The sequence below is a fragment of the Lissotriton vulgaris genome, unplaced genomic scaffold (assembly GCF_964263255.1).
Source record: "Lissotriton vulgaris unplaced genomic scaffold, aLisVul1.2 SCAFFOLD_475, whole genome shotgun sequence".
Classification (NCBI taxonomy): Eukaryota; Metazoa; Chordata; class Amphibia; order Caudata; family Salamandridae; genus Lissotriton; species Lissotriton vulgaris.
Genome location: NW_028254325.1, coordinates 484,794 through 493,227, shown reverse-complemented (window position 1 = coordinate 493,227; position 8,434 = coordinate 484,794). Strand labels below are relative to the sequence as shown.

General features: G+C 47.2%; 1 protein-coding gene across 1 annotated transcript in view; it reads left to right on the top strand.

Annotated features, from left to right (window-relative positions):
• Positions 1-3,576: 3,576 nt before the first annotated feature.
• Positions 3,577-8,434, top strand: part of LOC147659581 (uncharacterized) — a 99,892-nt gene continuing 95,034 nt past the window's right edge. The window contains exon 1 of the mRNA XM_086951630.1: positions 3,577-3,766. The gene's annotated coding sequence lies outside the window, so the exon portion shown is untranslated. The remainder of the gene's footprint in view (positions 3,767-8,434) is intronic.

Here is an 8,434-nt window from a genome sequence, read left to right as displayed (position 1 = left end):
ACATTGGACTCTGCCAGATCGTGACCGAGCCCACGCACTCAGCAGGACACACCCTCGACCCCCTCTTCACTACAGGAAACTCCATCACCTTCAGCCACACGACCGAACTCCCATGGACCGACCATCGTTGCGTCCACTTCACCTTCAGAACACCCACCATCCACAGACACCAGCACCTGCTTCCACAAAGAAACTGGACCAAAATCACCGACGACCAGCTCATCTCCTCACTCAACAACTCCACCCCAACCATCACGGAAAACGACGACCCCAACACCGCAGCCCGAACCCTGCATAGATGGATCTCGGACAGCACCAACACCATAGCCCCCCTCAAGAAAAACAACAATACCCGTGCCAAGAAAGCCAGATGGTTTACCACCGAACTTCGAGAGTCCAGGCGCACATGCCGCCGCCTCGAAAAGGCCTGGAGAAACACCAAATCCACAGAAGCCCACAACAACTTCAGAGCCGCCACCAACGCTCACCATCAACTCATCAGAGAAACGAGGAAAAAAGCGATTGAAGACAGAATCTCCACCTACGCACACAACAGCAAGGAACTCTTCAGCATCATCAAGGAGTTTGCCCAACCCACCAGCGAGTCTACCGACATCCCTCCCTCACAAGACCTCTGCGACAAACTCAGCACCTTTTTCCACCACAAAATCAAGAGCATCTACGACAACTTCGACGAAGACAACCAACACACTGAACTCTCACCAACCACCCCGACACCCGGAAACCAGCGATTGATGACTGGACAGCCCTCACCACCAAAGACACACTGAAGACAATGAAGTCAATCCACTCAGGGGCCCCCACGGACTCCTGCCCCCACCACATCTTCAACAGAGCCGCTGACACCATCGCACCCATGCTCTGCCACATCATCAACCGCTCCCTGGCGACCGCCTCGTTCCCCGACGACTGGAAACACGCCGAGGTCATCCCCCTCCTGAAGAAACCCTCAGCGGACCCCACCGACCTCAAAAACTACAGACCCATCTCCCTGCTCCCTTTCCCAGAGAAAGTCATTGAGAAAGCCATCAACAGCCAACTCACCACATTCATTGAAGAACACAACATCCTCGACTCCTCCCAATCCGGCTTCAGAAAAAAACACAGTACGGAAACCGCCCTCCTCGCCGCAACAGACGACATCCGCACCCTACTGGACAAAGGAGAAACAGTAGCCCTCATCCTCCTAGACCTATCAGCAGCGTTCGACACAGTCTCCCACCGCACCCTAATACGCAGACTCTACGACGCAGGAATCCAGGACAAGGCCCTCGACTGGATCTGCTCCTTCCTCTCCGGCCGGACGCAACGGGTCAGACTCCCCCCTTTCCTCTCAGACCCCACACCTACCACCTGCGGAGTCCCCCAGGGCTCCTCCCTCAGCCCGACGCTCTTCAACATCTACATGGCTCCACTTGCCCCCATCGTCAGAACCTACGGACTCAACATCGTGTCATACGCAGACGACACCCCCAGCTCTTCCTCTCCCTATCCAACGAGCCCAACACCGCCAGACGCAACTTTCGAGAAGTCATGGAAGCCGTCGCCAAATGGATGAAAAACAGCTGCCTACAACTAAACACCATCAAAACAGAAGTACTCATCATGGGCCCAAACCCTGATGCCTGGAGCGACACCTGGTGGCCCACCGCCCTCGGAAACCCGCCAACCCCCACAGACCACGCACGCAACCTGGGAATCATCCTGGACTCCGAGCTCAAAATGGACCGCCAGGTCAACTCTGTCTCATCTTCCTGCTTCAACACCCTCCGCCTCCTTCGTAAGACCTTCAAATGGATCCCCCTCGAACACCGAAAGACAGTCACTCACGCCCTGGTCACCAGCAGACTCGACTAGGGCAACGCACTCTACGCCGGAATAAACAAAAACCTCATCCGCAAGCTACAGAACATCCAGAACGCCGCCGCAAGACTGGTCCTTAACCTGCCAAAACACTGCCACATCTCCCAGCACCTGCGCACACTCCACTAGCTCCCCGTCGAGGCGAGAATCACCTTTAAGATGCTCAACCATGCACACAAGGCCCTCCACGGCACCGGACCAGCATACCTGAACAGCCGGCTCAAATTCCACGCACCCCAAAGGACCCTACGATCAGCCCAGCTCTCCAACGCCGAGGTCCCCCGCACCAGAAAGACCAGATCAGGAGGCCGCTCCTTCTCCTTCCTTCGCGGCCAAAGCATGGAACGCCCTTCCGCTCCACCTTAGACAGACAACATCGCTCCCCATCTTCGCAAGAAACCTCAAAACCTGGCTCTTCGACAGACCCCCTCCTTGATGGAATGGAACCTGCACCCCCCCCGCCCACCCCTAGTGCCTTGCGACCCTTACGGGTGAGTAGTTGTGCTTTAACAAACTCCTGATTGATTGATTGTATGTTAACTCACAATAATACTGACTGGCAACGATTGCACCTGATTAGTAACAGTTTAACACCCAAAGAAGTCAACAATCAGTAATTGAAAGGTCACAAATGAACCTTTTACAAACAGTGTGGCGTTTTCTATTCCAATAACTTTTTATCACTTTGTGCTAGAAACTATGGGGCAGATCTACAAGAAAGTGCTGCAGCGCGGCACCGCAAGCCCTTTGGCTGCGCCACGCTGCGGCACTTTCAGAGCACAGGAATGCAACATATCTACAATGATATGTTGCATTCCTGTGCTCTCCTCAGCGCTGGCGCAGAAACAGCTGCCATGCGTTGGGCAGACACCCTTGCACCATGGTGGAAGGATGCCTGCACCATGGGGAGATTGCTTTTGTGAAGGAAGGGGCCCCTTCCTGCACAAAAGCAATCACTGCTGGCATTTTCCTCTTTCAATTCGTGCTGTAGAATGTTTACGATTTCTCGTAAGTCTGGAAATGCATCAGTGGACATGGTTGTTGCGTGGGAACACCCACAGCAACACTCATGTCCTGCCCCTAACACGCAAAGTGCTGCGTGAACAGGGGCGATATATACAAGCACAGGTTAAGTCACGCAGGGTGACTTTTCCTGTGCTTGTAAATATCCCATAGCAGGCTGCGCCACCGGTGCGTCACGGAACGTGATGCACCTGCGGCGCATGGGTTTGTAAATATAGCCTTCTGTTTTTTTTTTTGCAGATGGTGAGCTATGTGGCACCTGCGTTGAATTCATAATTATGCGGCCAAAGAATTGTATAATTGCTGTGACAGTCTAAAGGCTCCTGTAAGGAAATGTCAGTCTAGTAGATAAAACAGCACCTCTTGCAACTTGCCTCCCATTCATAAAGGCGCTCGCCCCTGCTGTGGGTGTGGTGACATGCTACAAACGAACGTGCAAGCCCGGGCCGAGCCGGCGTCGAATTCTGCCGCATGTAGCATCACGCCCGGCCAGATAAGTGATCCGCAGCGAGCCAGAAGAATGCAGCCTTCTCTTGGCTCGCACTTCCGGCCCCCCAAACACAAGTTTTTTTCCGAGTGACGAAGCTGCAACATCATGTGTGCCCTGCAGCAAATCTTCAAACCACAGCTTCTCTTCCTTTTTTGTGCTCTTTCACATACATTTGCTGTGCTGCTGCAGGTAACGGCACGCGCCGGCCAGGCTTGACTGAAGATCCTTGGAGTTTCACTTCGAAGCGAGGAACGCTTTGCTTTCCTTACAAGGGCCTTCAGCAGTGGATCCGATTTGGGTAATCTCTCTGCGGAGCCCAGGGGTCGGGCCAGAGGCACTGACATCTACTCCACTTCCTTCAAACAACTGGTAAGATAAAAAGTCTACATTTTCCAAATTTGCAGTACACAAGTCAGTGAGAGGGATGGGAGTGTATCTTGTTCTGAAGCTGTGTGGGTGATGTAATGGGGGCTATTGGACGAGGTACAGTAAACTTCACTACTACCCCCCCCCCCCCCCCCCCCTCCAGCACACTACTTGAGTGCAAACACTGGCAGAGGCAAGAAAGCTGGAAAGATTTTCATGCAGTCCAATGGCCAAACTGTGTTCATTGTTTGCAAATGTGTGGATTCCTCCCAACAACAACCAATGTGAGTGTTGCTAAACGCAAAGTTTGACACACTGCGTGCCGCTGCAGTGTTGCCAATGCAAAGTATTACCACAAAGCTTTCACTTCACAATTTTTAGTTGTACATCCCAATACATTTATGATAGTACCTGCACTGTCCTTACATTTTATGTCTAGTAGATGGTTGTGAGTCAGGAAAATGTATTTTATTTTGTTATTTGTAGCATTATATAGTGAGGACTGGGCCCTGGGGGTATACGAGTGCTTTGCTTGTAACAAGGTCATACGTAAGGACAGTTTGCAAGATGCTCCAACATTAGATTAACAATCAAGTAAGGTAAAGTGCAGTAAAAAGTTGGGCGCGTATATACGAAAAGTAGCAAATAATAGAGCAAAATATAGAATATACAAATGCAGAACTAGACCATGTTACAGATGCACGATTTGACGCCACACAGTCCAGGACTAGGAGCCGGAGAATGGCGAAGGCACAGGTGAGTTACATCAAGTGTGATGATTGAAGATGATGTTCGGAAAAAAGACATCAAAGTTGAATTTTTCTCATCCATGTGTCCTTAATGAAATGCACAATCCATGAGATGGGACCGGTGTCATAGTTTGGATGAAACTGTATCAAACCAGAACGCACAGGACTGTGGTATCCAGTACCCACAGAAATTGTAAGGTGGAGTAAGACAAAGGCTTAGATCAATTTCCTGTTCTGGTTCTTAAAGTTTAAATTTGAAGGAAAAGACAAAACTGTCTCAACTTGGAAATCACTCCTGATCTTGTTGCTCACATGAGATCACTTTATAGTTTACACCCATTTGGAGTTAGTTTTGTAAGCGCCTCAGGACGGAGTGTGTGCATTCTTGAGTTTAAATCTGCAACTCAATGGGCTTTTGGTAGAGATGGTCCCTCTGGTGACGGGTTCTCGTGCCAAATCCATCCGGGTCTGTGGCAACCCTTGTATATAGATGGTCTGTTTACCTCCACCACCTGAAAGCTAAACGAAGCAGTATCTAAAGTAAAAAGAATTGCAATACAGTGAAATGGTTCCCTTGAAAAGGATAATTGAAAATTGAAATGGACATTTCTATCAAATTCTCCAGTGTTTGAATGTTGAGCGGTTATGTATGAGTTGACTTGAAATAAGTAACACAGTTGGCAACTATGCATAAAAGTATATGTTTTTCAGATTTAAAAAATTGCTAGAGTTCATTCCCTGAAAGTTCCTTATCTCAAAATAATGCAGTCATATTTATCCTCAAGCTAACCACCTGAGTCCAGAGCATGATGACCCTTAGGGGTCATTCCTGATTTCGTTTTGTCTACACTCTACTGTATTCTCTGTATTGTTTTCAAATTGTCCTGCTTGTGAATTCTAGGGGTGGCCGAAATTTGTGTAGTCGCGCTACGCAAAGCTCAGCAAAACGATAAAAAATCTCCACGAGCACGCAAAAGTTCAGCGAACATGCGGAATTACTTGTTCCCCCTGTTTGCTTGCTCAGGGAGAAATATCTCGCGAACACGCATTTTGAAAGCGCGAACAAGTAAAAAATTCAGCGTATCGCGGAATTTCTGGCAATTCCGCGTTCTCCGCGGAATGTGAAATTACCCAAATTACCCAAATTCCGCGAGCGGAACGGAATTTATCACCCAGGCCTAGTCAATTCAAACAATGATTGAGGAAATCACATTTTTATTGGAGGGAGTTTAAAATACAGAATTGAGTTACAGTGACAAGACGAATAATCAGATATTGAGGTGTGGTGTGTCTTTAAAGGCAAGTGATGCGGAAGGCAGATGATGAATAGTTGTAATCTTCTGGGCGTTCACGCCCACTCTGAGTGCAGTACTGCAACTAGCGACCAGGCAGAAATTAGCCAGTAGCGATGATCCTGAAGGTGGTCTTCACGGTGTGAGAGGATGGACTGACATGGGTGGGGGTGGGGTGTCTGATGTTAGATGATTAAAACTAATGGAGAAAGCAATGTTAAAGTTGAGATTGTGCATCGTCTAGTTATACTTACAAATTAGGGTGGTTTTTATAACCCCTTCACTGACTCTCTCTCTGTCCTACGATGCACTGGATAATAGTGATGCCTGCTGACTTACGTGAAAAGGACGTGATGCATTGGCTAAATAGTACACCCTCCAAATGTAGGTGCTGGGTATGGTGTAAACGAACCAACAAACAAACGCTTCACGGTAGCTGTGCTGCGTGAAGCATTAGTAAATCTGCTCTGTATTGTCCGAACAGTAGTAACAGTTACTCCACAAAAACCCTGTGGAGATCATGTCCACCTCAGCTGCCTTATGTTTCTAGGGCTACAAAGGATTGTCCAAGGATGGAGGGCGGAAGGGTGTGTGACGTTGCACGTTTGAGAAGTCTGGCGACTCGCAACTTTTCAAAAGTTTTTTATTAAAAAATAACCCTCCCCCTCCCCCCCGACCCTTCCCACCATGACCGCCTCCTTGGATACTCTCACTTCCACCAGGCAAAAGTGCCCTCCATCTGTCCAGTCATACATTATTGCTAAACACAGTGCCCCCCCCCCTTCCACAGGTCAGCGCCCAGTGCGGCCGCACCAGTCGCACTGCCCTAAAGCCGGCCCTGTGTCTACTGCTCTATGTTATTTCATGCATTAACTGTCTCAATTCAGAGCTATTAAGGAAATAATGTGGATTTTTTTCACCTACCATTATATTTATTCCAGGACCAGCATGTTTACCTCTTTATTAGCTGGACGACAAAATCAGATCACATGCTCACACCTCACACCACATACCTCCCACCTCCCACCATCACCACTTTATACACCCAGGGTAGCGGTCTGACCATAAAGCTGTTCTCACTAGTGTTTTATGCCTGTGAGATTCTTTTCTCTTACATCCTTATTATTTGCACACAGTTTGTGCAACACAAAGGCGTCTGAATATAAGAAATCAAAGAGCCAACTTTCCAATAACTGCTCACTACTTCCTTCTATTCTGGCATGGTATATTATTCCTTCTTTTGATTAGTGCAAAATGGAGGCACCTTCGGCCAGCTAATGTAATATATACCCATCGTGCCTCTGCCTTGCAGTCCCATTTCACTCACTCCTGTAGCCCACTTGCACGTATGTCAGTGCGAATGGCCAACGCCAAGCATTCGACTGCTGTAAAGCTCACTCCTCTTGCAGCCGGCGGACACGTGGTGCTACTTCCCATTGAATGGAGGGGGATGGATGCTGGGGTAGCTGGTTAGCTGACAGATATTCAGAAGATGCCCCAGGGTAGACAGCTCCCACCTAAATTGTTCTGCTACTTTGAAGCAACAAAGACCAATTGCTGATGTTGCAAGTGCCCCACCGCTTGCTTGGCCAGCCAGCCTTCAGTGCAGCAATTACATTCGAGCGCAGGAAGTGCAGTAGAAGGGTTTCACATGGCAGAGTGGTCAGAGGGGTAGCAGCATTGCCAAAACCTTGACCACGACCCACATTCTGAATTGTAGTTGTCACAGTTTTACACGTAAAGAAATCGACAAGAAACCGCTTTTCTACAAGAGCCACTTTTCCATAGAACATAATTTAAGTTTATTTTTAAACTAAAACATACAGGGATAGACTTATTACATTTCATAGTTAACTTTTTTCGTATTGTTACTTTAAATATTTTAGCAGAGCTGTTCTTTTCACTTAGAAAAAATGCATTAATGTTTGAAGAGACTCGTGCACCACTGTTCCAATCTAGAATAAGCAGCCAGCCTTCTAAGTCTCTGCACAGTCCCATGTGGGCCTAAATTTCTTGGGTCCAGGATGAATGCAGGACTATTTTAAAGAGTATATTTTTATTTATTACATACCATTGACGTAGAGATAAAACAAATTATTGCAATGCTCATGTAGGAGGTACACTGGTACAGAGCATCATAAAATATCAAATAGAATTGTCACAAAAATAATATCAGTGCTTTTCAACAGATAACAAAGAATTGGAAGGATACATCTAAACTATAATATTTAACATGGTGGTATGCTGTTTGTCATAATCAAAGATAGGATACAACCTTGGTATATCCTATATTCCTTGCTAAGAAACGTCTACAACTATGGTCTCCTGTCACGCAGTTTTTAGATAGTCGTGCAAAAAAATCCTTCGCTCCCACTCCCTTGGTACAAGAAGTTGTTCAGCCTCCCTGACTTCCTTTACATTGAGAATGACATTGTTTAATATGTTATTTCGGTATTCTTCATAAGATTACATCTCTCTAGTATATCAAGTACTTCTTTGATTAAGACTTCCAGGAACCAGCTCTTTGTATTTCTTAAAGTATTTTGTTTCTCTCTCTCAAACAGAATATCTAATGCTTGTGTTATTTCCTATGAAATTTTTGATGTTTAATTGTACGAAGTATTGATGTT